We start from the raw sequence: 12,473 nt of genomic DNA, 5'->3' as shown, positions 1-12,473 counted from the left end.
GTGGCATCCTCAGCAGTGGTCAAATCTCCTTCATGGTGCCCGCCCAGCCCTGTGGTCCCCACTCCCATCATGTAGCCTCAGCTACGTTTCCAGTGGCCGTACCTCCTGGGCTCTGATAACACTACCACCTCCCTTGGTGCCTACAGATTGAGACCTAGAAACAGCTGGGCTTCCTGCTGCAGTCAGTCTCCACCTCTTATCCTTGTGTCACACTTTCAGCTCTTCCAGCACCGTTGTTACCACTTCCCTATATTCAGTTCTTCCAACTAAGGTACCTGGCATGTGTGTCTCTGGACGAGATTCACACTGGTACTGTGCATATCATTAAAATTATTAAATTCTGCTTGCAAGTCCTGGGGGTGTGGCTGATGCTGTTTTGTGTGTGTTCGGGGATAGCACTGAGAGGTGCTCCTCACCCCTGACACATAATGGTTGGCACAGTTTCGGTCTCCAGAAATCCCACTCTTGGGTATATATCTGGACAAAACTTTCCTTGAAAAAGATACATCCACCCGTGCATTCACTGAAGTTAAGACATGGAAACAACCTAAACATCCATTGGCAGATGAATGGATTAAGAAGATGTGGTATATATACACAATGGAATACTACTCAGCCATAAAAAAAGAACAAAATAATGCCATTTGCAGCAACGTGGATGGAACTGGAGACTCTCATACTAAGTGAAGTGAGAAAGAGAAAGACAAATACCATATGACATCATTTATATCTGGAATCTATTATATGGCACAAATGAACCTTCCCACGGAAAATAAACTCATGGACTTCAGGCTGTAGTTTTAAACTGGCTGAAGAAAAGCCATGAAATGGCCAATCATCCATGTAAAACACTTATGCTACTTTGGGATTTGACAAGGAACTTCTAAATCCACCTCCCAACCACTCTCCCAATACTGCCTCCTCCACTGAAATGATGCATCTGAGAAAGAGAGGGAATACAGCCCATTCCAGGAACTGTAAAATCACACTACAGACTGGGAGGTTGAGAAGTCTTTGCTGTTGTTGATTTCATGCAATCCCTATGATCTGATACAAACTGAAGGAGAAAAAATAAGGAAGGAAAGGAAGAATGAAGACAGGAAAAGACAGGACAAGGTGCGGTTTTGAAACAAAAGGAGTCCATTAGAAAATTTCAAAATTACAACAGAAAGAAAGCCCTATTTTGTCTTTACAGACTCATAATAGTGCACTTCCTCAATGCACCAAGCATATAGGGCAGGAGACTCAGTTAGCAGTGCCCTTGAGAAACTCTCAACTGTAGAGGACTTCAGATCAACCAACAGACAAGGGGCAGAACATCGATGTAATGAAGTGTGGCGCTTAGTAGAGTCTGGGGCTCAGGAAGCCTGAAAAAGATACACCTGCCCAGAAAAGGCAGGTGAAAGCAAGCATGAAAGTTAGAGTCTAGGGTGTATGACATTACATAAGGGCTGCACCTGCAGCATGTGGAAGTTCACAGGCTAGGGGTCGAATCGGAACTGTAGTGCTGGCTTATGCCACAGCCACAACAGATCCGGGCTGCATCTGCAACCTTATGCCACAGCCACAGCCACAGCCACAACAGATCTGGGCTGCATCTGCAACCTTACACCACAGCTCACAGCTACACCAGATCCTTAACCCACTGAGTGAGGCCAGGGATGGAACTTGCATCCTCATGGACACTAGTCAGGTCTGTAACCTGCTGAGCCACAATGGGAACTCCTGATCTTCATATTTTTAAAGAGGGCTTGATTCCAATACCCTCCCCCTTCCTCCCAGCCACATTGACCTAAGACTCCTCAAACAAGTCAAGACTTCCCTCTCCACTGGCACATTTGGAGCAAATGTACACGGTATGATACCTGACCTCACTCCTAGGACCCCACATACACAGCAGAGAGAAAATTTATTATCATGTGAACCAAGTGGTCAGATTTTTGGTGCTTTAATCTTTCTGAGACATCCTCTCTTATGTCACCCTAACCTAGAGTGTATATGATCTTCATCCCTGAAAATTCTATGAAATATGTGCTGATGATAGAATGTGAGAGAAGAGGGAAAGAGGAACAGTACCTGGCAATGGGGAGGAGAAGAATTTGAAATTTTATGAACACTGATATCTTAGGGGTATCTTTCAGAGAGAAATGGTTATCTGTCTTAGGCCCTAAAATACAAGTTTTATTTGAATGGAGAGAAAGGAGTGGAAGTAGGCTTATGAAAGAATTAATAGCTTAAGGATAGAGTTCCCGCTGTGGCACAGTGGGTTAAGAATCTGATGACAGTGGCTTGGATCTCTGCATAAGCACAGGCTAATCCCCAGCCCAGCACAGTGAGTTAAAGGATCTGGTGTTGTTCCAGCTGTCATGTAGGTCACAGCTGCAGCTCAGATTGGATCCCTGGCCTGAGAACTTCCATATGCTACAGATGTGGCCATTAAAAAAATAATAATTGGAGTTCCCATAGTGGCGCAGTGGTTAACGAATCCAACTAGGAACCATGAGGTTGCGGGTTTGATCCCTGCCCTTGTTCAGTGGGTTAAGGATCCGGTGTTGCTGTGAGCTGTGGTGTGGGTCGCAGACGTGGCTCGGATCCCGTGTTGCTGTGGCTCTGGCGTAGGCCGGCAGCTACAGCTCCAATTAGACCCCGAGCCTGGGAACCTCCATATGCCGCAGGAGCAGCCCAAGAAATAGCAAAAAAAGACAAAAAAAAAATTAACTGCATAAGGAAGTCCACAGAGAGGGGGAGAAGAAGATAAACAGTGACAGAGGAGAATAATTGCCAGGTACCAACCTCCACATGGGCTGTAGTCTGACAGCTCTCCCATTAGCCCTCTTTTACCAGATATAAGGCACAATTTCCACACATAATCGTGTTGAAACATGCGTCGATATTTCACTATATCATCATCTTCAGATACTTGGGGATCTTTAGACAACATGGTGAAATGAAAGAGCCTTGATCCAGGGGTGCCATGAGACCCAGGTCTTCATTCCAGCTCAGCTACATGGCTTACACACATCTTTTCAATTCCCTAGACCTCAGGCTCCTCATTGGAAAGTGGGAATAATATTCACTGACCTGCGATCTGCCTGAAAAGTCAAACTAGACTGTAGCTACCGGCAAACTGTGCCATTCGGGCAGCTCCAGGGCTCTGGCCTGCCTGAATTGCCAGACCAGTGTGACAGGAAACAGACTCTGCCTCTGGGGCCCCAGATTCTGTTACCATATGAGACGGGGGTCCCACCATCCTTGGTGCAGCCCCTCACTCTCCAGGGGAAAACCAGAGGTGTCTTTTAAAGGCCTCTGCCACCTGAACCAGGTGAGTGGCAGCCGCAATCCTCATTCCCAAAACCCACTGACCCAGTGGGACGAAGGAAACCAGCAGCGACCCAGCCAAGGGCAGTGCTAAGCACCCAGAGCCCTTCCCTTGAGGCTGTTCTGTTATCGAACTAGAGTATGTAGTAAAGATCCTTGTGTTTAGTTAGTAAGCACTCCATAACCACCAGTTTTTTTCCCTCCCCTTCTAGCCCCCACCATCCAGAATAAGAAATACAGGTGGAGGAGTTCCCTGGTAGCTATGTAACTAGAAAATATAGAAAATACAGTAAAATATAGTATAATACAAAGCACCTGTAAATAAATCCACCAAAAGGGTGCAGGCCTTTAAGGAGAAACTTATATATTGAAAAACATTAAATAAGAACTAAATAAGTGGATGAAAAGCATGTTTATGGGAAGAAAGCCTTAATATCACAGTGATGTCATTTCCCTGAATTAATCTATAAATTCAAGTAATAGCTCCAATCAAATCTCAGGAAGTATTTTAGTATAAGTTTAAAAGAGAATTATAAAACGTGCATAGAAAACAAAGGCCAAGAAAGGCCGTTATTTTTGAAGAAGGGCTCTGTGGGGGATTTGTCCTGTCAAGTACCAAGGCTTATTATAAGCTATAATAATTATAATAATATTATTATAGCTATAATAATAAAGAAAGTGTGGTTTGGGCAAAAGAGTAGACCAAATATATGCCTAGAAACTAATTCTAAAAGCAGGATGATTTTTTTTTCCCATTCGGATGAGAATAAACACAATGAATTCCTACCTCAATAGACAGACCTAGAGATTATCATACTAAGTTAGACAGTCAAAGACCAACATCATAGGATATCACTTACTTGTGGAATCTGAAAAAAAGGATACAAATGAACTTACTTGCAGAACCAAAACAGACTCAGACTTTGAAAACAAACTTATGGTTACCAAAGAGGACAGATCTAAGGGGAGGGATGGACTCTGGGTTTGGGTTTGGTACATGCACACTGAGGTGTAATGGAATGCTTTGGTCAATAGGGACCTGCTGTGTAGCACAGAGAACTCTACCCAATATTCTGTGCTAATCTATGTGGGAAAAGAATCTGAAAGAGAATGGATGTGTGTATACATATAACTGAATCAAATCACTTTGTTGTACAGCAGGAATGATCGCAACCTTGTAAATCAACTATACTTCATTAAAACTTTATGAAAAAAAAAATCCCTACCTCACACCACACCACACACACACACACACACACACACACACACACACTGGAGAACCTAAATCTGAAAAGCAAAACAATAAAGCTTTTAGAAGATGATAAAGGAGAATATCTTTGTAACATCAGAGTTTTTAAAAAAAGGCTTTCTTAGACATAAAAAGTACTAACCATAAAAGAAAAGATTGATAAATTCAACTCCATTAAAATTAAGAAGTTAGATAGCAGAAGGTTGGCAAGAATCCAGCTTCTATGTGGCCTATAAATCTCTTCAGCTTCCCACGGGAATAAATTACAGTGACCTTTTTTGCATTCATTGAACTATGTTCTAACAATCCACGCCATAGCTCAGATTTAGCATATGGCTGGCTCATCTTTGACTGCATCCACAAGTGGACTGCCAGCGCTTCTGGTCTGACTTGGGTACGTTTGAATGGTTGTATTTTATATTTAGAACTTTTATGAGCATGCATGTAATACCCCTCAAAATAACCTGTCCTGGGATTGAAGACAAGGACCTCCACATGCCACGGTCGTAATGCCTGGCATCGCCCAGCGATCGCGAGCGAATAGCAATGCGGGTCTTCTCTCCCTCACTCTCTGGCAGGGTCTGTATTTTTGTGATCGTTCATGACCCAAGTTGACTGTCATCCTGCTGCCTGTGGGATTTTACTACTATGCCCAAATCGCTGAAGAAAAGTCTGCACCAGCCGCATTAAAGACAGAAAATCCTAAGGGTGGATTCTTGGCTATAATCAACATTGAACCCTATGGGAAAAGCTAATCCACTATCTTCCATATAACTGAGATTTAGTGCAAAAAGCCTGCCAGGGAGCCTCTAAGTCTCCCCCCTTCTCCGCCTCCCACCCCCCGCATTCTTTTCACCAGGCATCCCTCGGCAATACGCTAGCATTCACTCTACATGTTAACATGTGTACGGTAATGTATGAATACAGGCTAGGATCATAAAAAAGGAAACTGTCACCCAAATATGACATATATTTTCAATGACGTGAGCTTTTCCAAGAGGATGTCCCTCGTGTTATATCAAGAGAGAGCTTGTGGTGGCATGATGGTGCCTAATCATAAAACTTTGTTACTGAAAATAAGTTATTTCTGGGGGGCACTCTTAAAACTTCTAGTGTCCAGATACTGAGTAACCAATTAGCGATCATCTATAAATTTCCTTTTGATTAAAAGTATTTCTAGTTGTCATGTTTCCTGTAATGAAAGTGGAGAGTTCCACTGAGTCAGCTATTTTCACAGGACAGATGTGAATAAGTTCTTATGGTTAATGATTCCAAAAGATGTCAAGAACACAGAGATGACTTTCTATAGCTGATTGTTACTATTCATTTCCAAATCCAGATTACAGAACAAAGGACTGACGCCAAAAATGTGTTTCCAGGATCGCTGATCACAAAGCATTTCACTATTGTCAATGGAGGACAATTTACCCCATTTTTTTCATCCACATAAGCTTAATGAATCCCATGAATAAATGTGCACACATTTAATTCAATTCAATCCAGCAGAAACTTACTGGGCATCTACTACCTTCCAGGCACTGCTGTTAAAAGGAGAAGCCATATTTCCTCCCCCTAAGAGCTCATAAATGTCCCTTCTTGGACATTTATTAGACAAGCTACCATTTCTTTCTTACTATCTCTGTAGCAACTAAGCTTCAAATTGCATGAGAAAGTCAATGGAATTTTTTTGTTGTTGTTCTGAGAAGCATATTCAAAAGAATTATATGGAATGATAAACACCAAATATGGACCAGTAGTTATCTCTGCAGGAAAGGAAGGATGATCAGGGAGAGGTTACTGAAGGCTTCAACTACGTTTGCATGGCTTGCTTTCTTAGGCTGGGTAGTAGGGACAGAATTTTCTACTGCATTATTATTTACACATTTTTATATGTCTTAAATACACTCTATGACACTTCAAATCAAACATATCATTTCTCAATCAAACTAACTGTTCTGCTTAAAAATCCTATGTGTTGGGAGTTCCCATCATGGCTGAGCAATTAACATACCCGATTGCTATCCATGAGGATGAGGGTTCGATCCCTGACCTCGCTCAGTGGGTTAAGGATCCAGCATTGCTGAGAGCTGTGGTGTAGGTTGCAGACACAGCTCAGATCTGGCATTGTTGTGGTTGTGGCACAGGCCTGCATCTGTAGCTCTGATTCAACCCCTAGCTTGGGAACTTCCATATGCTGCACATGAGACCCCATAAAGAAAAAAAAAAAAATCTTAAGTGCTTACCTACAAACCTTTTCTCCAATCTCATGAGAAACTGAGAGGGGCTCCTTGAAATCAAAGAGTCTACAGCAAATGAGTCTGTGAAATTCTTAAGGAGGTACATGGGTTTCTTTGCTGTAGGAAATCTCTGAAGCTTCAACAGGTCAGTAAATACTGCCTCTTACTAAGAGTAGGATACATAATGCAGGGCTTCTCAAAATATTTTTGAGCATCGGACATTTTTCCCGCTGAACATTCTTTCTTTTGAAAGACTCCTAACCATCCTGAGGACACCACTGTTCCCTAGAACAGAGTATGGAAAATGCTCTATAAAATAATCCATTTCAGCCACTCATGCCACATTAGAGCCATCCTCGGCATGAAGAAGCGATGAAGCTTTCTGCCCGCCTGTGTCTGTCCTTGTAAGTTCTTTCACTCTGGAATGCCTTCAAACCCTCAGAAACGCCTGATCGACCTTCAGCTTCTGGATAAAATGAAATCTTTTCTGTGAAGCCTCTGCCACCCTTTCCTTTCTCTGGGTAGAAGTAACCCCTCCTCTGGAAGCTTCCGGTGCTGCTGTACACATAGCCTCTGCCCCTCATCTCATGCCACAGCAGCTTCTTTTTATGCATGTAGGCCAGGTGCCCAGATGGTAGGAACTGTACCTTTGCATCTTGGAACTGTCCACAGTGCCTGGCACAGGACCAGAGCCAAGTACCAAGTAGCTGCTGGGAAGAGGTGTTGAATGGACACAGGAGTGATGTCTGTATCCAGGACCTGAATGGCTTCAATCTCTCAGATACTCCTCATGCATATTCATACTTTTCGTTATCATTACTGTGGATTATGACACTCACAGGATCAGGAAAAAACAGAATGAAAAAGAGACAAAGACTGGGATAAACACAAGGAGAGACAAAAGAAGAAGAGGAGATGCTTAACTGATGAAAGAGTGCATGGACAGATCCAGCTGAGAAACAGAGAGTTAGAAATTGGTATGGAGCTCAGAGCTGATACACAGGATTGGTACTTTTCCCAGACTCAGTGTCGGTGGGCAATACCTCTGATCTGTGTTCACTCTGACCTTGGCACCTGTCCGAGAGGGCCTCCTCCAATTTCATCCCCTAAGCCAAACAGCCCACCTTTGCTACCACAACATTTTCATCACTTTAGCTGTGAGTTTTTCTCTTCAGTAGAATTTTATTTCTGTTTCCTTTTCTCTTTATGAGAATCCCCCACTGGCACTGCAGATTGGTTATGTGTCAGGTTAAAATAAAATAATAATAATAAAAGCAAGCTGGCAATTTCTTTCCAATAGAATACGCTGCATATTTCATGAAATAGAAGCCAGAGGAGTTTTATGATTCCCGAACCAAAACCTTCCCATATCTGAGGATTCAATGGAAGAAAAATACGAAGAACATCTCAGAGAAAAAGAACCCTGATCATTTGCTCTACAGCCTAAGGGAAGTGTTTAAGTGATTCATTGACTTCGTGTCCTTTTTCTTTTTCGTACACAAGTTCATATCCTGATATACATTTCAAAGACTGAGTTCAGTGCTAGTTTGCATGGATATAACCCTAGAGGAGGGGCTGTCTTTTCCTTGTGGACATTCTTTTTTTCAGTACAGAACATGTGGCTGGCTTCTGTTCTGAGCCTGGTCATACCCTCCCCAGCCCCCACAATCCCTTCCTGCTCCAGGTCTATTCATATTTCAGGCCACCACTCTCTCCTGACATAAGAGACAGTCTGGTCTAGAAAAAGGAGCGCGGGACAAAGAATTCTGAACTCTGACGGTGCCTCAGCTGCTCTGCAATCTGTGAATTGGAAGAGGTGACTCCTCTAGAGTTCAGTCAAACTAAGAGTCGTTTTATTTCCCTGAAAACAACTGCTGAAAAGTACAATGACATGGAGGTTTTAGCATTATGTGCACTTCACCATTCCCTTCACACAGAGGGGAAATGGTCAAGGCAACATTTCTGATGAGCTAAATAAAAGAAAACCTTTACCTGAAATCCTTCACTATCTCTCTCTCGACCTCCTGGTTAGCAAGAAAAGAAACAAAACAAACTATTGGCCAGGTATTTTAGGATATTTAAACCTTAGGGTATCAGTGACAAAGAGAAAATTTTCTATTATCAAGGGAAAGGATTTTTATTTCCTTTGAAAGATGTTAGTAGTTAAATAATATTACATGCTTGGAACTGTTCTAAACACTCTGTGTTCAATTCCTATAATCCTCACAACAATCTTACGGGGCCAGCACCATTACTTTATTATGTAGAAAACCGAAGCACAGAGAAGTTAGATAAGCTGGTCAAGGCCACACAGCAGGCAGAGCTGGGGGAAATGTGATCTGAACCCGGGCAGCCTAGCACCCAAGTACAGACTTCTAGACACCTGTTCTTGTTGTCGTTTTCTTCTTAGGGCTGCACCTGTGGCATACGGGAGCTTCTGGACTAGGGGTCGAGTCAGAGCTACAGCTGAGGCCCCTGCCACAAGCCATGGCAATAGCGGGGCCAAACCACATCTGCAATCTCTGCCATGGCTTGCAGCAACTGGGGATCCCTAACCCTCTAGGGGAGGCCAGGGATTGAACCCACATCCTCACAGAGACTATGTCGGATCTTTAACTGGCTGAACCACAATGGGAACTCCTCAAACACCTGTTCTACCACCTTTTAATCGGGAGAATCTGTGATTGCCTCCGTTGGTAACCAAGAGGAATAGTACGATCTCTGCAAACCCAGTCACCGAACATGTTCACACAGTAGTGAGATGTGCACCAACACCTGTCACAACACCACAAGTGTTCCAAATGTCCTCCATCAGACTAATGCCCTGTTGGCAACAGAACAACATCTATTTCACATTGTCAGCTCCTGAAATTGGAAACAACCTGTAGTCTGCTCCTACTGCAAGTCTAACTATTCCATTGTTCCCCATTAAATGTGACAACCACCCTGGGAGACAGCTGCGATCACCTTCCCACTCAGAGGTAAGAGACCACAGTTGTTAGGATTGGATGCTTGGATTTAAATTTTACTAGTTGCTGTGTGACCTTGGGGCAGTAATCAACCCTCTCTGTGCCCCACTTTTCTTACCAATCGAGAATAAAAATGCAAGTATCCACTTCCTAGGGTTATAGAAAGATTAAATAAATTAATGCCGGTGCAGTGCTTAAAAGGGTATCTGCTTCTTAGTAAGTGCTGCACAAAGGTTAATTATTCCTACTTTTATTATAAGAGAGGCGATTCGCCAATCCAGTACCAGCCCTTCCAATTCCAAACACCACTCGCTCTCCTTAGCAGAATTCCACGTTCTCTCTTACCAAAAGCTACCATTCTCTTGAAATCCTATGTGCCAGAGCGCCCCAATGAGATAGTTTTCCCCATAAAATCGCTCAAAGCCCCACAAAGTAGATAACATTGTCCCTGTTCTGCAAATGATGAAACAGGTTCTGAGAGATCAAGTGACTTATCTGTCATCACTTAACCAGTGAACATTTTTTTTCCGTTATAGTTATTAGCCCTGAGTAACAATTAAAAGTTCCTGACAACAGCCTTCCATTTATGGAGTTTTTAAAGCACCATCTAAAAGACAAACTGTGATTTTCTTGCTTTGTTAGCTTTATTAGCTTGAGAGGAGGATTGAACCCCAGCAAAAACAAAATATTTGACTTGAGTGAATTATCAAAATGAAATGCTGCCCTGATGAGATACTTCCTCTGCCTGCAGGGTGGCTCCAGACATCCCAAATCCACCAAATGCAATTTTTAAGATGGGTACTATCAGGTTCCAAGCCAAACACCCATCCATTGAACACAAACTACTCTGGAGGGCAGAGGGGAGCAGGAATAGCCTAGTCCTCTTTGGCTTTGGGTGAAAATGAACAATAAGGGATACTATCTCTTCCTGGCTGCCTCACACAATGGTCTGTCTTGCAAATGAAACATACTGTGAAACAGCTTGTGAGATGAGCTTCATCAACAATAAGGAATTTTTATTCAGATTTTATTGTTGAATACAATGAACATGATTAAATGTTTCAGATAAGGACCTATTCAAACCTTAAAGCAAACTAACATCCAAAAGAAAAAAAGAGGAAAAAAAAAAGCCCACTAAAAATCATCTTCGAAATATGCTTTGGGAAGAGATTTAATTGCCAACTTGATGTGTAGAACTGAATTCCCACTTGATAGCGGCACTTCCCAAGAAGATAGCAACAACACGTCCTGCTCCCCACCTTGACCTCTTCTCTCATCCCCTCCAACCCTCCCAGCGTTGCCAAATAGTTACAATGTCAGTCTTTCAAATCACTGCATTTTTGAACTTCCTAAACCTTTAAGAGGGCCTCTGTGTATGGTAAAGAACAATAGCGCTTCAAAAGCCGTTTCTTGGAGTTCTTCAATACTCCATTTGAATGCTGGGGTTTCAATCAAGGACATCAGCAGACAATTTCTGATTTCTTAGAAGTTGACTTTTATATAGCTTTGATGAGGTGGCCCTTCTCAGTAGGAAATCAAGGAAATCTTTGATCCCTTTCAGATTCCAGAATTGTCACCAAGCCTTGTCACGACAGGGAGTGAAAGAGATGGGGGCGGGGGGTGCCGTGGAGTGTTCCTACTCAATCCAACCTCTCCCCTCCTCGTCTGTCTTGCCTGTGGAATTCAGGGTTCCATCCAGAATCACTCATTGTTGAGATAATTAAAACAATGCGTGCTAATTCAGGGGGTGGGGACGGTTTATAATTTTATGGATTTCCCCAAGACCTATAATTGGCATATAAATGTACAAACGTGAACCAGATAATTAGGGGGTTCTGAACGCAAGCCACCTTTAATTTATATGATTACTCGAAAACATGTTAAGTGTGATGAAGTGTCAGCGGAACCCCCACAAGGCCTGTATACAAAACCATCAACATTTTGAAAGTGCGTTGAACGGACCAGCAGGAGGGGCGCACGAGGAATAGAGAAGCAACAGTGGCGGATCCTTGCTCGGGTCCCTGCCTGCGCGCTAGGAGCTACATTGTAGCATCCTTCTCTTGGACTCGCCCTTCCAGCTCCGGGCAGGGGGAAGACGCACTAGCTTCTACAACCTCTCCATTCACCCCTCTTTCTAAAGGAACTAAGCCCAGGCGTGCGCCGGCATCCAAAAGCACAGACACCCGACCCACGCGGGCACGCACCCCACCCTCAAAGACACGAGCGGGAGCGCACCGATGCCCGCGCCGCGGCGCTCTCCACTCCGCCCGCCAGCAGCCGGCAAAAGCCCGACCGCGGTAGCCCAGCTCCCCCAGCCTCCCCACCCCCCACCCCATTCCTCTAGATTCTCCCAGCCCCGGCGGAAGTGCCCAGGCAGACCCCCAACAATGAGGACTTGTGTGCAGCAGTTGGGGGTGGAGGGTAGTTTACAGGGAGTGAAACATACACAGTCTGGTGTGGCCGGGAGGGAACAACGCAGGAGCCAAGTGGCATCCACCTCCTCAAGCAACCCTCCCTCGTGCCCCTTCCCCCGCCCCGTCCCGTACACTAGCAGTACCACCAAATTAAAAAAAAAATTTAAAAATTGCTAAAGGTGCTTTAAAAAGTGCACGGAAAACATGCGCCCTCCCATCAGGGGTCACAGTAATACGCAGCGGGACTAGCCAACGTGGAAAAGAGAGTCCTGGCCGCAGCAACCAC

General features: G+C 43.8%; 1 protein-coding gene across 6 annotated transcripts in view; it reads right to left on the bottom strand.

Moving 5' to 3' along the window:
• DAB1 (DAB adaptor protein 1) overlaps positions 1-12,473 on the bottom strand; it is a 1,219,211-nt gene that overhangs the window by 423,395 nt on the left and 783,343 nt on the right. The gene's annotated exons all lie outside the window — the stretch shown is intronic.

Source organism: Phacochoerus africanus, chromosome 8 (genome assembly GCF_016906955.1).
Source record: "Phacochoerus africanus isolate WHEZ1 chromosome 8, ROS_Pafr_v1, whole genome shotgun sequence".
NCBI lineage: Eukaryota > Metazoa > Chordata > Mammalia > Artiodactyla > Suidae > Phacochoerus > Phacochoerus africanus.
This window is presented reverse-complemented; position numbering and strand designations above follow the sequence as displayed.